Source organism: Lampris incognitus, chromosome 2, assembly GCF_029633865.1.
Source record: "Lampris incognitus isolate fLamInc1 chromosome 2, fLamInc1.hap2, whole genome shotgun sequence".
Lineage (NCBI taxonomy): Eukaryota > Metazoa > Chordata > Actinopteri > Lampriformes > Lampridae > Lampris > Lampris incognitus.
The window spans coordinates 98,214,517-98,231,329 of record NC_079212.1 but is presented as its reverse complement, the minus strand read 5'-3'; the positions used below and the strand labels follow the sequence as shown (position 1 = coordinate 98,231,329).

Sequence of the window (16,813 nt, the reverse complement as noted above, 5' to 3'; positions counted from 1 at the left end):
GGAAGGTCATTTTCCAGCATCGACCTTTGATACTGACCTAGCCATCGGTTATAAGAGTGGCATAATGAAGAGGTGTTGAAATGTAGTCTAGGGTGGAATGTAGTCGGCTCTCGGGTAGTTTTGACTGTCAAGACCAAAGGGGACACTAGCTATGCCAGTTTTGTGGCCTCCGTTAAATGGTTAAATAGACCTAAGGGTTTTGGGGTAAAAGGGAAATGCCAGAGAAGAGAAGAAGTAAAGTTTTGGCAGGTCTGGAGCATAACTTTGGTACTTTGTGGGAAGACTGAGGCTCGAGGCAGTTTGGTTACAGCCTATTATGTAGGCCCTATCTGATCGTAGACCCTCTTTTGCTCTCTCTACTCCCTGTAGAATAGAATAGAGAACTGTGAGCCCTCTATATAAAGAGTTCATAAGGAGGGAGGAGAGCGTAGCGGTGGTCTGGCTAATGTTGTTTCTAAATCGCCTAATATATTGTGAAGAGATATAACTTGCTTTTTCTCAGGAAATTATAAAAAGCTCTGATCTGTGAATGGTAATGGCGTCCTGACAACTTGCTCAGCTGAGGTTACTTTTCGGTTACATCATCCCCTCAACCCATCATTAGAGGAATAGGACAACACAATGTCCTCCACCATCTTGCTGTTTACTCATCTAACCTCAGCAGAGGACAGATAATTAGTGTACTTTAAAATCAACGTCTCCAGGCGGGGAAAATCTCAAGATCTCCACGTCTTCAGTAGACTGTTGAACATCCACAGCTTACCCCTCACAGCCAACTAGTCCAACGTACAGTCAGAATGGGAAGAAGAAATTCAAAAATGCATCCTTCTGCATTGTAAACATTTATTGAATGGATTGAAAACTCGTTCATGACACATACCAGTATGAGCATTTCAACCACAAGCAAGCCTGTACAGAGCATTTCACACTGTGAACTGACAATTTACACTGTAAATAAGCTTTACCTGAGTGTTGCAATGGATTTCACCATAGCAGACATGTGATTTTTCTTAAACATCCTCCATTCAGATGAATAAATCTAGTTCTGCTGCAGCTTGCCCAAAGTTATGTCATACCACTGTTGTGTTAAGCATATGTTGACAGCGTTATTTGACTGGCGACTGATGAGTGCAGGCTTTGGTTTGTCCGTGTCAGGGCCTTAATCTCCTTAGTTTGGCATGTTACTCTCCTGACCTGGCTCCTGAGTCTTGTTGCTATTGGGAAGGCTTTACCTCCCCTACTAATTTGCATAATTTTCCCTGGGTGCTGCTGGAGTTGAACCTTTAACGGACAAACAAATTCAGGCCTTTTGCTTGGTGATGCAAACACTTCGGGCTGGCATATGCCAGCACGTTATTGCTTACTACTTGCGTGCATTTCTCTGCGTAAAGCATATTAAGGTAGGGCTGAGCAGGATTTGTCTTCAGCTCTGTCATTTGCGTCAGGGAGCAGAGACTTCAAAGGTTACTAATGTACACTGATTAGGAAGGGCTTTATTCCACTCATCACATTAAATTGCATCAAAAACCACTGAAACCCAGTGTGCATCAGCAAAAACTACCCATATGAAAAATAAATTTTTAAGGGGGAAAAGAGACAATCTTGGATGATTAGTCCTGTTCCCGAGGCCATTTTAGTGAATATGACCTAAAACAGAAAAAAGGGCTTGATGTACATAACATCCACATTAGGGCTGCACGATATTGGAAAAAACTCACATTATGATATTTTTTTCCTGCGATATATTTTGCGATAAGGCGGCACGGTGGCGCAGTGCTTAGTGCGGTCGCCTCACAGCAAGAAGGTCCTGGGTTTGAGCCCCGGGGTAGTCCAACCCTGGGGGTCGTCCTGTGTGGAGTTTGCATGTTCTCCCCATGTCTGCATGGGTTTCCTCCAGGAGCTCCGGTTTCCTCCCACAGTCCAAAGACATGTAGGTCAGGTGAATCGGCCATACTAAATTGTCCCTAGGTATGAATGTGTTTGGGGGTGTGTATGTGTGTATGTCGGCCCTGTGTGATAGTCTGACGGCCTGTCCAGGGTGTCTCCCCGCCTGCCACCCAATGACTGCTGGGATAGGCTCCAGCATCCCCGCGACCCTGAGAGCAGGATAAGCGGTTCGGAAAATGGATGGATGGATCTCTTGCGATAAGAAAAAATTACTGCCAAGTGGGGTCAACCACACACACCTCTTTGCTATTGGTTGAGGCTGCGGCTTTGCCAGTCAAAGTTCACCAAAGTTGGGCTACGGTCACACATGCACAAAATTAACATTGGTGAATATTCGCCTCCCTTTCACTTCCATTCTATGTGAGCGAAGGGGCGAATAAAACATTTGTTTGTGGTGGCGGAAGAAATTTGCATCTTCGCTTCGCGTGGCGTTCAACTTTGGGGAACTTCAATCAGCGAATCCGTAGCCTCAACCAATAGCAAAGACGGGCATTGAACGTAAATAAATGGAAATTGTATTAACAACATCAATTCATATTTTGCAGTATACAAATATAATGTGTCCACCAACGTCTTCACCCGCTCTAATTTTAAGGAGCTCCTTCATCTCAGAGTCTGTCCAGTTTGCCATTTTTTTGTGAGGTATTAACTAACAACTTGTAATCAAATACTCTTCTTCTTTTGATAGCATGTTGTATGTGCAGTGGATATGAAAAAGTCTACACACCCCTGTTAAAATGGCAGGTTTTTGCGATGTAAAAACAAAGAACGAAAACAAGATCAGTCATGTCAGACCTTTATTCCACCCTTAGTGTGAAATTGGGATCTATATAAATAAAGTGGAAAAACAAACATTTTGCAGGGGAGGGGGTGTGGCTGTGTTCAGAATTAACTAATCGTGTTCAGACTCATGTTAAAAAGTAGTTAGTGTACACCTGTCATAAATTAAAGTACTGTGAGTAACCACAATAAAGTTCAGCTGTTCCTGTAGGATTTTCCTGACATCTTCATGGTTGCATCCAACTGCAAAAGTCCACAAAGGGCTTACAAAGCATGAACGGGATCTCATTATTGAAAGGTGTCAATCAGGAGAGGGGTACAAAAGGATTTCCAAGGCATTAGATACACCATGGAACACAGCGAATCAACAACAAGTGGAGAAAATATTGTGCAACAGTGTCATTACCAAGAACAAGACGTCCCTCCAAAATTGACGAGAAGACAAGGAGGAAACTGGTCAGGGAGGCTGCCAAGAGGCCTACGGCAACATTAAAGCAGCTGCAGGAATTTCTGACAAGTACTGGCTGTAGGGTTGGGCGATATTGACAAAATCAAATAGAGACTGAAGAGGTTACTTCGATGAGGGATGAAGCGTTTCTCTCAATAAATGTTGTGCCCAGATGATCTGATTCAACGTTCTTTCTTTGATTTTCTTACCTGGATTATTGAGCATGCATAAAGACAAATATCACAATGTTTTTGACCAAGTCGATATTTTGACGATATTGTAGAGATGACTATTGATGCGCTCACAAAATATTTACATGACGTTTTTGATAAAACACTCAGTAATGTGGGAATGATGTCCAAACAGGTAAAGACAAATGATATTACAACTAGAAAGTTGAAAAATTGTATCTCGATACTGTAATGCAGCCTTTAGAACAAGGAAAAGATCCAAAATCCCAGGTGTTAGCTAGTCTTATATCGCGATACCGATATAATATCGATATATTGCCCAGCCCTAACTGGTTGCTTCCTACATGGGACAACGATCTCCTGTATTCTTCATATGTGTGGGCTTTGGGGTAAGGTGGCAAGATGGAAGCCTTTTCACATGGAAAAAAAAGCGAACATCCAAGCGCAGCTAAAATTTGCAAAAATATACATCCAGTCTCACAAAACCATGTGGAAAAATGTGTTGTGGTCTGATGAGACCAAGACTGAACCTTTTGGTCATAATTCCAAAAGGTATGTTTGGTGCAAAAACAACACAGCAGATCGCCAAAAGAACAGCGGGATCCATGGTGAAGCAGGGTGGTGGAAGCATCAGGCTTTGGGGCTGCTTTTCTTCAGCCGGAACTGGAGCTTTAGTCAAGATGGGAGGGAATCATGAATAACTCCAAATACCAGTCGATTTTGGTGCAAAACTTTCAGGCGTCTGCTAGAGAGATGAAGAGGAATCTCACCTTTCAGCATGACAATGACCCAAAGCATACATCCAGATCAACAATGGATGCCTTTATTTGTCATTGCACAGCTGTACAACGAAATTAACAGAGTAATGGCTTCACCAGAAGATCCACTTTTGGAATGGCCCAGCCAGAGCCCAGACCTGAATCCAATTGAAAAATCTGTGGGATGACCTGAGGAGGGCTGTGCACAGGAGTTGCCCTCGCAATCAGATGGATTTACGTTTTTGCAAGGAAGAGTGGGAAAATATTGCCAAGTCAAGTTGTGCCAAGCTGATACTCTTACCAAAAAGACTTGAGTGCTGTAATAAAATCAAAAGGTGCTTCAATAAAGTATTGGTTTAGGGGCGTGCACACTTATGCAACCAGGTGTAAGTTTTGTATTCCCCCCCCCCCAAAATGTTTGATTGAATTTCACTTTATTTTTACAAGTTGCAATTTCACGTTAAAGGTGGAAAATGTTCTGTCATGATTTGTCTTAGTTTCATCTTTTTACATGACAAAAACCTACCATTTTAACAGGAGTGTGTAGTCTTTTTATATCCACTGTTTGAAAAATATAATCTTCCATACACTTAAGATGGCACAGAATAATCTCTTCTTCTGAAAACGTTGTAAATGGTCCATGCATGTAGATAACACAGCGTCATAGGAGGAGTTCGGGTAGTGTAGTGCTCTATTCCATTGCCCACCAACACAGGGATCGCCTGTTAGAATCCCTGTGTTACCTCTGGCTTGGTTGGGCATCGCCTACAGACACAATTGGCCGTGTCTGCGGGTGGGAAGCCGGATGTAGGTATGTGTCCTGATCGCTGCACTAGCGCTTCCTCTGGTTGGTCGGGGCACCCGTTCCAGGGGGAGGGGGAACTGGGGAGAATAGCGTGATCCTCCCACGTGCTACGTCCCCCCTGGCGAAACTCCTCACTGTCAGGTGAAAAGAAGCGGCTGGCGGCTCCGCATGTATCGGAGGAGGTATGTGGTAGTCTGCAGCCCTCCTGGGATCGGCAGAGGGGGTGGAGCAGCAACTGGGACGGCTCGGAGAGCGGTGTGATTGACCGGGTACAGTCGGGGAGATGTGCGTTTTCATAGTGGTGATGTAACACCTTTTGTTCACACATTTACTGGTATGCAACTTTAGCAATAATTTTACAAGGTCTTGAAGTGTTAAATTGTCATAACTGATTTACTGTCATGTCGGGTTCACCCCCTATTCCCGCGACCCCTCTACTGCAAAATTACATCATGGGGTTACATTGCTGGTGCCGAGCAGATTGGTGCAACACTCTTGAGGTGGAGTATATGTTTCACACATGTCTTCAACCACTGTGGTAATGCAATTTTACCTTAATTAGTCAATGGGACAATCAAATTCTAGAAGCCACATTTGCTAGTGTTATAATTGTAACATTTTGAGGCTATAGTTGGCTGTTTGAGACCACTGTTGGGAGTAGGCAGAGCCTCTGCTTGCTCTCCACTTGCCCCCAAGTTCCCTATTTGCGCTTCTCTTCATCAGTGAGCGGTGTCCGCTGAAACGAGAAATGATTGAGTGCTCAATCCCCTGTTTATCCATGCAAGCAGGGATTTGTTTGGATGTGTAACTGTTGTCGAGAGACAAAGGCGAGATGGTCTTTCAGTTGCGCTGTACCGTTAACTGGAGATGGACTGCAGCCTCGACCAGACGAGTTGAACTGTTGCGGTAGTGCTCTGTAACCCCCCTGGGATCTGTGGGCTAAAGCTGTACGCATGATATCTCTCATTAGCGCAACCCCAATACCCAGTTATTCCCTTCAGATCAGGGCCCAAGCATAGAGGTTAAGCGTGCGAACTTATTAGCATTTTCCTCATCTGCTTCACTGTAATGCAGCGTGGTATTTGAAACTGGGGAATAAGAGGCGCATGGCGGCCTTTGAAGTTATACCCCGGGGGTTAAAAACGGGGGCCGTCTTTCATTTTCGGTCTGTCAGGGCCTGGATGAGAGTACTCACTGAGCCTGTCATCAGCACACAGGGCCATTGCTACTGCAGTAATGAGTCAGGCGATTTCAAGGGCACCCACGGCTGCTGTCTCTCGTGTGGCTTGCCCCAGTCTGCCCTTCCTCCCTCGGCTCCGTCTCTTGCTCCGGTTTACTCGGTCTGTTCTCACCCTAATCATCTTCTCATTTGCAAGGTGTGTGCTTATTAAATGCCAGATATCTAGCTAGTTAACTCGTTCTTGCGAGGACGATGTTCCCAGGGCCAGACTTTCTTTTTCTTTTCTTTTTTTGCCCCCTTCTTCTCTTCCATTTCTCTGTCTCTCTCTGATAAACGAGCTTTTCCTTCTCGGGTCAGGGTGGTGTTACACTGTGGTTCCATCCATGTGGAAACGGAGCCATGGGGAAAAGCAGAACAGTCACGTTCGATTAGAGAAGCACCAGCATAATTTCCCCATCCAGGGGGATGCAGCGGCATGTGCTGCACTTGTTACTGCTACCGCTGAGGATGCTCAGGGCAGGAGAAGACTTCAATTGGATGACTGTTTCGGCCCAGAGAGGTAGACGGGCAGAGCCCTGTGCCATCTAGGCCTCACTGAGCACTGCACTCCCTCAAGAATAGTACGGTTTCTTAGCGTGCCCACCAAGACTCTATATTTGTGTTTGTTTTGAAGCAGAGGTTAATTACTTTGGCCCTTGCTTGAGTTTGGGGAGCCGGATGTTTTGGTGCCTCGGTTGCTCGTTAGACTCCATGTTTTGCCGAAAGTATCACATAAGTTGTTACGGCTGCTCACTTAATGAAGCCTTCCGGACAAGGGGCTCAATTCTACATGTTACCATATGTTAGTGAATGTGTAAAGAACAAGGGACTCAATTCTACGTGGTACCATATGTTAGTGACTGTGCAAGGAAAAACAAGGCAGATTCTGAGGGATGGCTAAGAAAAAATGAGGGGGCAAAAGGTGAGTGTGAACATATTTTTCTCTTAAAATGAAAACATTTTCATTTTTCGCATCTTTTGCATGATATTGTGAGGCTTGTGTAAAACTCCTCCGGAGATACTCCATCATTTTTTTAAGCTTGGACTTCTGACCTCTGGACTCGGTTTCTCAGCAGGTTGACAAACTCTTTTTTTTCTTTTTTTTACCTTTGTCAGCTGTTCTTACATCTGTTATTTTGCCTCCAGGCCTGTTTACTCCATGTCTATAACTGGCTTTAATTCCAAGAGAAACTACTACACATCGAGATAAGCCCCGTAGGCATAGTCAGTCAATTGGGCAAACAGGCGGTCCGCAGAAACGCCCAAACACCTGAAAATCTGTCACACAAAAATGATACTAAATTGTCACTGGAATATGTTGGAGCTGCTGTGCGGCATGTGCCTCTTAAGCGTGCTGAGGCTGCCGGCCTTGGGAGTGCTGCGTGTGTGCAACCGAACTGTTCTGGCAGGGTGGAGAGGGAGAGGAACGCTCGCTGAAGAGGAGGGATTTGCAGGTCATTCGGGTAAATGAAAGGGGAAGTGCTGTCTTTAAAGTTTGGCAGCTTACAGTAAGGCCTTAATGCTGAGCCCTGGCCTCCCCGGTGATAGGCAGATGGGCAGGGAACACATCCCCACACACTCGTGGCATTGCTGGTAGAGATAGTGTTGAATAAAGAAAGAACAGACACGGAAAGGTGTCTGTCTGTTGATTAAAACAAATAAAATAAAATTCCAAGCCCTGATCTGAAATAGAAAGTGAAGAATATGAAATGCAAAGTCAAGTGAGATGTCTTTAAAAGCGGAGATAATTGGAAGAACTTGGTAAGAGTCAATTTGCAAAAATACCCCGAACAGTAAATGACCGCAATGTAATTACTGTTGACTCTCCCCTGCCCCGCTGTTAAGCATTGGGTCTCATTAGTGTGCGTCGGCTGGTTTGTTTCTGAGCTGCTGCAGACCCCCTGCCACAACCTTGAGACTCTGAGACCTGGGCTTTTTGATTAGCTGGAGAATTAAGGCAGATTACAGGCAATTGTTCAGGGGGCCCGGACAAAGCAGGACTAGACCATAATCTCCTCTAATTCCCTGTGTCCAAGATGAGCCGCAGATGATTTAATTAGATGTGCTGTGATAGAGTCCTCAATTACAGCTCCTGTCAGCCAGACTCGGATCTAACCCCCTTCAAAGTAAGCCAGTGGAGTGGGGGTGGGTGGATATTGGAAGATATTTACGCGTTAAGTGTCACTATTGTCTGGCTGCAAAGTCCAGCAGCATTTTTGCTTGCCTAATGACTGGTGTTCCTCAACACAGTCCAGGTGCCAAAAAATGGGAGATACTGACTTGTTAGGGTTAATACTCCTGACCAGTGGAAAGAAGAACTGGAGTTGGTCCCCAGGCACTGCAGCTGCCCACTGCTCCTATACAATAGGCTGGGTTAAATGCAGTTAAATTCATTGTAAGAATACAATGTCAAATAAAGTGGCTTTCATTTTCATTTTATAGGCATGTGGTCACGGCAAAATCTCTCTCCTTCGATATTCAGATTTTCTTCGGATTAATAAATTGTAAAATCCAGACTTACTATGTAATATGTAGTGAATGACAATATTAATTGATGAACTGGAGGGGGAGTGAGTGGGGTGGGGGTGGGGGGGTCAGTGCAAGGGTATCAGAGATGACTATGATTTTGTACCAGCGGATATGATACCATGGACATATCATGTCGTAAAAAGTGCATTGTAATTTATTACTTATTAGCAGTTCATTGACCATGATGCCAGAGTTCCCTTTTGAGACAGCCCCCTATATTTTTTTGCGGGGTATTACTTCAGAGTGTTGACTTCTCATAATGCACTCTGGCCCATAATGCACTCTAGTACACTAACAGAGGTTTTCGCACCATGGCAGTCTCTGTCCACAGGCCACAACCAGGGAATGGAATCTGCTCCTGCACTTTGGTGCGTTTTTCACCGAGGAGCTTCCCACAGCCACCAAAAAGGAAGCCAGTCTCAAATCTGTTGGTTTATTTCTAGCGGAGGGAATTAGTTTTCACATTGGATTGTCATGATGTGGCCTCATCTGATATACGGCAAGTGTAGTTATTGTAAATGACTAAGAGTGCCTATATTAGGCATGGAAATAATGTGTTTGGTGTACAGTGTGGCAAATTGACAAAGAAGGCACACGTCCCGAAGGTTTACTCCGTGTCAGGGGATTGAGAGAAAGAGAAGCAGACTAAGTCTTTATTTGGTCAGATAGCGATATCGGCCATCTGTAGCATTTCAAAGCCTGCGTGGTGCATACACAACGGCAAAAATGGAATAGTTCACACAGCTGCATCCAGACCGCAGACGCGGAGGAGAGGCAAACAAATCTGTTTTGTTTTCTTATCTCTGCTGTTCATCACTAGCAAGCAGAATCATATTTTTCATCAAGGTTATTTGTATGACTACCAGATATACAAGATATTTTGAAATAAACAACAACATGCTGACCAAGAAGTTTTTTTTTGTTTTGCTTTTTCAAGATGACCCAACGTATTTTGTCATTGTGACGATCCTCTGGCAGTCGAGGGTCACTTTCAGGGTACGGTTACTCTCTGCAGCCCAGCGTAAAGTCACTGACCCACAGGAAATGCCAAAAGCAGCAGGAAATGGACCTTGTAAATCTATGTTGTCATGACTGTTGCCAAGGGCTTGGTTGTGCTTGGTCTTGCATGGCCAGTGAGCCTCCATGATGTAGCCATTTGAGACGGTGTTGCCAAAAGCCCTTTCTGTGAAAGTAAATGTAGAGCTGAGTTAGTGCAAATTATGTGTTTGTTTGAGTTTATGTTATGCCAAAGACACAAAGCTAATTTTGGGCTTTTCATTTTTTCCTCCTTCATCCATTGCATTATTTGATGATGTATGGCTCATTCTCAGATTAGTGCTTGGCTCCTGTCAGGGATGATTGATGGCACTTCAGAAATGGGTTAGATCTCTGGTGGGTGCTCAAAATGAGATTCTTACTGCATGAGCCTCATACTGGGCCAGAGTTTTTCAGCACTCTGGCCCCTGTATATTAATGTTGGACAGATTCTTAAAATGAACATTGCCTTGGTGCCTTGGACTCCCTATGTACATAGCCCTGTAGAAACTTTTTCTGTTCAGTAATCAGAGTACCATAGGCTACATGTGGCAGGCAGATTTTTCCTCTGGCAGCTCTCTGCCATTTATGAAAAAGAAGAAGAAAAAAATCCACTGTAATGTCAACAACACAGTAACCCTTCTGGGATATCCTGCTGAGGGCTTTGAGCCCCAGCTGTGTATCTGATGACCCTCTTTAAAGTCTGACATCCACCAACATGGCTTCCAAGATACTTTAGCACACTCTGTTCTTACGTCTGTGCTGTGATTCTAACTGGAAGCATCTGTAAACCTCCATTAGTCATTTTAAAGGTGCAATTTGCAATAATTTGACTTTGCTGATATAATCAATGCTGATATAATCAATGATCTAACATACAGGCATAACATGACGAATAATTCTCAGGAGTTGCTGAGTGAAGTGATTGTAAACCACTCATGCCCCCCGCTCCACTCCAGATTTGGCTCTCATGCGCAGTCCTCAGTGAAATGTAGAACTAGATCATACATGTTACAGAACTATGCAGTATTTATGAGCTCTACAAACTGATACCTAGTGAAGGCATTCAAAATTTGGTAAATGTTGGCAAACATGTTGAACATCCATGATCTTTCTCTTCAGATTTATTTGGCTCATCTATTTTAATTTGGTTTTATTATTCACTGAACTATAGAGGTCAGTGTTCATGTAGAAATTGCACATACTAGCCTCTTTAAAGACAACAAATATATGTACTGTGAGGGTATATGAAAATATTAGGATCATCATATGTAGATTTTTTTCCCCTTACCATCCACACTCAGAGTAATCGTAGATTGCAAAAGATTTAAACATTTTGTTCCCGTCCTCACTCCAGGAAATGGATCAGAAGTCTCAGAACATTCATCATTTACATGACATGGCCTACATTCTTAGGACTGGCGAAAACCAGCAACATCAGCACTTCTACACACTCCCTCTTGGTTTTAACCCATGTTGTTTCCTTCAAGACTATTCTCGGCAGCTATGTAATCTGTAATCTTGGTTCCAAGACCCATGGTTGCATCTGGGCCCATTCCAGGATCAATTCCACTGGGTGTTGTTGTTTGTAAATGGCTCTCCTTTGAATATTTCTATAATGACATACAGACAGTTGTGCTTGAATTGCAGATTCAATCGTGGAGAGTAAGGCCAGATAATGCAGTTTTTATTCTCCAGCTGTAGGGGTGATTATATAACCTGCTTGGTGAAGGGCCACTGCAGCTAAATTATTGCATTCTCGTAGGTTCCCAACTTCTCATGTATGAAATACTGTTTTGAAGTTATTGGGTGTTAGAATACAGATTGGAAAATGCTTCACAGGACCCTAACATAGATTCTTTTTATCAGGCTGCATTGTCTGGTAATAATCTGGTCATAGAACAGATAATCCTATGTGTTGTGCACAATAACAGCTAGCTAAGTCCCCATATCCATTCCCTGGGCACCGGTAATTGAAGTCTATCCGTTGTCCCAGCTGGCTGGTAGCTGTTGCCATTGAAGCAGGCTGCATCTATCTTTGGTGATTTAGGGATGAGTTTTGAGAAAGGAGATGGTTGGGTAACCTAAATGTTGTCTGTTGTTGTGAATTTTGCCACTGCCTGTCTATCACCCCACCGACACTAGAGGGTCAGTTCATCAGGCTGCCCACTCATGTCAGTCAGACCGTTGCATTGAGATGGATGTTAGACACACACTCGGCATACCATTGATCTATCAGGTTGTCTCTTTCTCCATCAGGGCAGCGGATGGGGAAGGATGGGGTTGTTCTATCCTCTGGCGCACTTGGTCTGTCCTGCTCAGTCAGCTCAGCTGGCTCCCGCCTGCTCTGTTCAGCTGGCTGATTTCCCCCCCCCCCCCCTGCTGTAGGGACAGGATCCTCCCCTTGGAGAGGCTGCGGGCTCTGCTGATGCCAGGGGAAGCGGGGCTTGGGGATATAAGGCACAGCTTGAGCACATTTCAACGTCTCAGAATAAACACACTGGAGTTTAAAGCTTGAGACAGCATTTTTGTTGCTACAAGGTTTCACTTTTTCTTTTTGTCTGACTTTTATTTGGGACCCTACCGCAGGTCGGGAAGGGGGGCATGCTTTCGTGTGCGAGTTAAGTTTGTGTGACTGACCTGGCTTCGAACCTTGATGTACAATAACTCCTATTCCTGACATATCCTAATTACCTGTAAATGTGGGCTATTAAATGTAATTTATCTCTTTTCTGTATTCAGCCCGAGTACTGCAGCTGGCATTGTCTTATCAGAAGGACCTGTACAATATGTAAAGCACTCTTTAGAGGGGCTGCTACCCACGCTTTGTTTTGTGCTCTCGGTCGTTTCTGGCTTGCATTTCAGCGGCTCAACACAGCAAGTGAGTCAGCGATGAGTAAATCTGGGGGGGGAAAGAAATTCTATCATGCACCATACACTTATGTCACAACTTGAGACTTTTTTGCTGAGAATATTACTGTGACACCAAATAGTTTCCCTCTGCATTTGGAGGTCTTGTGTTCGCTCTTTCCCTGCAAGCCCGTGTTGCTGTTTTTAGGCTGGGAGTTTGGCCTTTGCTGTTGTGAAAGGGTCATGGCACTGTGAAAGCATGACCACGCACCAACGGGTTGCTACTGCGTCACTTGTCATGTTTTGTCAGGGCGACCTGCTGGTGACGAGCTGGGGGGACTCTTGGCGTAGACATGGTATTGCTCTTCCTTTGCTGCTACAACCTCATTAGATGGCACATTGCTGTGCGTTGAGATTGCAGGGTAAGTCAGCAGATGACCCTTTCCTCCTCCTCCTCCTGTCTGATGGTTGTGTTTCACTCATGCCCAGTCAGGCTCGCTTGTGCCACGTGTAGGCTGCTCTCACTTACAAGTAGCAAACACATTCGACTACGAGGCCTGGCATTGTTCACACAAAAAAAAAGCTCTGAAAGTCTTTCCCTTTATTTGTTTCTCACCCCTCTCTCTCATCTTTCCTCGTGTTTATGTGTTTACCATTTGCCATTACGTGTTTGATCATTTCTTCTTTGCAACCAAGTAATGAATTCCCATCTGCAGCTGAGCCATGCTCTCTGGGGATATGGAGAATGGGGCATTCGGTGTACTCCTACGTTCAAATCCCTCGTCACGCAGCAGCGTTGATTAATTTGTGTGCATTTATGTGTCTGCTTCCCATGTAACACATACGCTAATAACTCGGGTCTTCTGGTTTGTCATTTCCCTTGTGACTATGTGGCAGGGGGAGGGTGGGGATGACATATTTTTGACCCTGTCTATGGTGCATTACCATAAAGCCCATAAAACTAAGCTGCCTGAAATGGCTGCTGTATGCTCACTGCGGTGCAGCTTGCTGACAGCCTATTTACCCTGCCTGTCTGCTACCTGGCAGAGTTATGCCCTGGGCTTGAGCAAGGTTATGCTAAACTGTCCTTGTAGAAAACCGGTTGCACAGTGTTGTGTCAATATGGGTGCTTGTTGGGTGCACTTGTATGTAGCTTGACGATTCAGAAATGAAAAGGGACCCTGCTGTTTCCAGGGGAGTAAAGGAATTTAAGCAGCAAATTGCCACTGTTTCGACAACTGTATGCCTTTTTAAAAGAGGGCTCACTCACATTTTGCTGATTATTCACTCGTTTGTTTATTTATTTATTTATGTAGTTGGCATGGCATCAGTGGATGTGAAGAAAATCAGAGGAAGCTATGCCTGTGTGTGTGCACGCGTGCGTGCATGCACACACTGTGTGCTTTGTCAGAGGAAGTCCTGCATCTTGTAGGGCTTTTCATTATTCATGCTGCGACACTGCATGCTGTTTTGTTCCCAACTCTATCAGGGCTGGCGGTTTTTTGAAACCGATAACCCTCTTTGACTTCTGAAAGAGCTGCCGAATTTAATAAAGATTTGCAGCTGTGATGGGAGTTGGAGGAATTCAAAGCTCCCATATGCATTTTGGTGGAAATATGTGCAGTGATTTGTGTGTGCACCCAGGAGCTGCTAACACGAGAGCAGAGAAGGGAGGGACTGACAGCCAAATAGAGTTTTAGATTTCTAATCCCCCAGCCGCGACCCAAGTTTCCTGCAGCTTGATGTCCTGGGGAAATGTCACATCAGACTTTGGTCAGCCTGATGAGATAGACGGGACGGGGCCACCTCCTCACGGAAGACTACCGCATACTGACATGCGAGGAGTTCTCTGCTGAAGTCTGTGTTTGAGGGTAGGTGGAGCTCATAGCAAAGTTCTTTGATGTTTATGCTACATAATGATAGTCTGCCTGCAATCAGACACACTTGTCGCTCTCATTTGGCTGTATGTTAGTTAGCTCTCAGACTCAGACAAGTGTTGAACAACTGGCACTCCATCAAGCACGTCCAGCCCCCTCATGCGTTGACTTTGTCCGAGCAGTTTCTTGCCAGTGTCGGTTACTGCAAGAACTCTTGTGGATGAAAAACTTCCATCTGTGAGATAGGCTGCTTAGATGATCCTTTGTCGTAAAAGCACCTTTGAATGGTATCAAGTTGTCAGATGTTAGGTGGTGTCTTCAAGATTCAAGAGTCAAGATTCACTTTATTGTCCCAAATCGTAGAAAATTTGGATCAGGCTTCCACACATGCTGCAGCCATGTAAAACATCCCACATAGCTACAGTGAACAAGAAACATATCGAACAACATAATAATAAAACATACAGTAAAAAAGACAACAACAAAAAAGATACACGAATGTTAAATAGATTAAAAACCTTAAGTAGAGAAAAAGTACAGAAAAGCGCTACAACTGGAAATAGTTGGTCATCAATAGATACGTAAGAATAAAGCTCTGTTGGTTTTTATATCACCTTCATCCTTATTTAAGGTACTGCTATTTAACATTTTAATTGAAGTCGGGATTAAAGAGTTTTCAAATCTATTCAATCAACAACATTGGTACTCTAAACCTCCTTGCTGATGGCAGTAGCTGGTTCTCAGTGTGTAACACATGGAGTTGGGTCGGTTGATATCTTGTTGGCTTGCCTTAAAACAGCCCGTTCATAGGTAGACTGCAGGGGTGGATGCTGTCTTGACACCTATTATCTTCCATGCAGTCTGTATGAGTGGGCATAGTTTGGACTCAATTGTACACAGAGCTGTGATGCCATATCTAATTAGGTTCTCAAAGACCGCCTGACAAAAGACTACCATAAACTTCTGATCAATACCATGAACTCTTGAGTTGCCACAAGAAGTGCAGGCATTGTTGCAGTCTGCTATAGAGACCATCAACACGTGTGCTCCAGGTCAGCAAACTATCAATAAAAACACCAAGGTATTTGTATGAGGAGACCCGTGAGATGGTTTCATCATGGATGATCACAGGCCTGAGGTCACCCACTCCTCTAGAGTCAAACACCATCTCCTCTGTCTTTTTAACATTCAAGACTAGGTGGCTATCATCACACTAACTATCACGAATGACTAGACTCGTTAGCCCGTTGGCTAACAGGTCAGACCCTTTAGTTGACGGGTTAGAGTAGTCGCCCCTGGTGTGGGAGATCCGGGTTCACGTCCCAGCTGCGGCGGTTCCTGGCTGCCCCCTGAATTCACTACACTGGTGTCAAAAGTGGGAGGGTGAGACCGTGAGGCCGTTGGAAGCGTGTGTGCCTGGAGGCGTGAGGAAGCTGAAATGCTGAAGTGCGGGGACACGCTTCCCGAAGGAGGGGGGTAGTGTAACGATCATGAATGACTAGACTCGCTAGCCCGTTGGCTAATGGGTCGGACCCTTTAGTTGATTGATTAGCGCAGTCGCCCATGGTGCGGGCGACCCGGGTTCACTTCATGGCTGCGGTGGTTCCTGGCTGCCCCCTGAATTCGCTACAACACCATGCTATGAATCTTTGTATTTCTAAAGAGTACTCTGAGATGTCGCTGTCCTTCTTCATTAAACCTAAGATGGCAGTGTCTTCTGAGAATTTAATGATGTAGGATCACGGGGGGATTACGGCTTCTACACTCATTAGTGTATAAAGTAAAAAGGACAGGTGAACTAACACACCCCTAGGGGGGCCCCCGTGTTCTAGATTCGGGGTACTGAAAGAAAACCATTAACACTGAGCCGTTGTTTACAGTTGGTGAAAAACGAGTGGTACCATCTAATAATGAGAGGGTGGACATTCAGCTCGTCCACCTTCTTAACTAGTAGATGTGGCTGCGCAGTATTAATTGCTGAACTAAAATCTACAAATAAAAGGCGTACATAAGAAGCAGAATCCTCTCAATGCTTAGATATAAAATGCACCATGGCTGTGACGGCATCGTCTGTGCCTCTACTGCACCTGTAAGCAAACTGAAAAGGATCAAGAGAACAGTTGACTTCTTTTCAGTGGGTTGGATATTGATTTTCTCAAAACATTTCACAACTACTGAATTCAAAGTAACCGGTCGATAGTTGTTATTTTCCACGCAGCATGCTTTTTTAGGAACAGGAATAATAGACTTTTTCCTGATGGAAGGAGCAGTAAGACGTGTGGTAGATGGGGCACCAGGCCTCAGCCATCTCTTTGCTGCATGATTTCAGCAGGAACCCAGAGATGCCGCTTCCTAGGGCAGGTGCGTGAGAACA

The 16,813-nt window shown here is 44.6% G+C and overlaps 1 protein-coding gene across 2 annotated transcripts in view; it reads left to right on the top strand.

Moving 5' to 3' along the window:
- The window catches only part of LOC130107411 (E3 ubiquitin-protein ligase TRIM62-like), a 43,425-nt gene that overhangs the window by 4,335 nt on the left and 22,277 nt on the right, over positions 1 to 16,813 (top strand). Inside the window, exon 1 of one of the 2 annotated variants that reach the window (XM_056274009.1) lies at positions 14,320 to 14,433. The exons of the other annotated variant lie outside the window; for it this stretch is intronic. The gene's annotated coding sequence lies outside the window, so the exon portion shown is untranslated. Of the gene's footprint in view, positions 1 to 14,319; positions 14,434 to 16,813 lie in introns of those variants that run through there. 2 annotated transcript variants of the gene reach the window in all.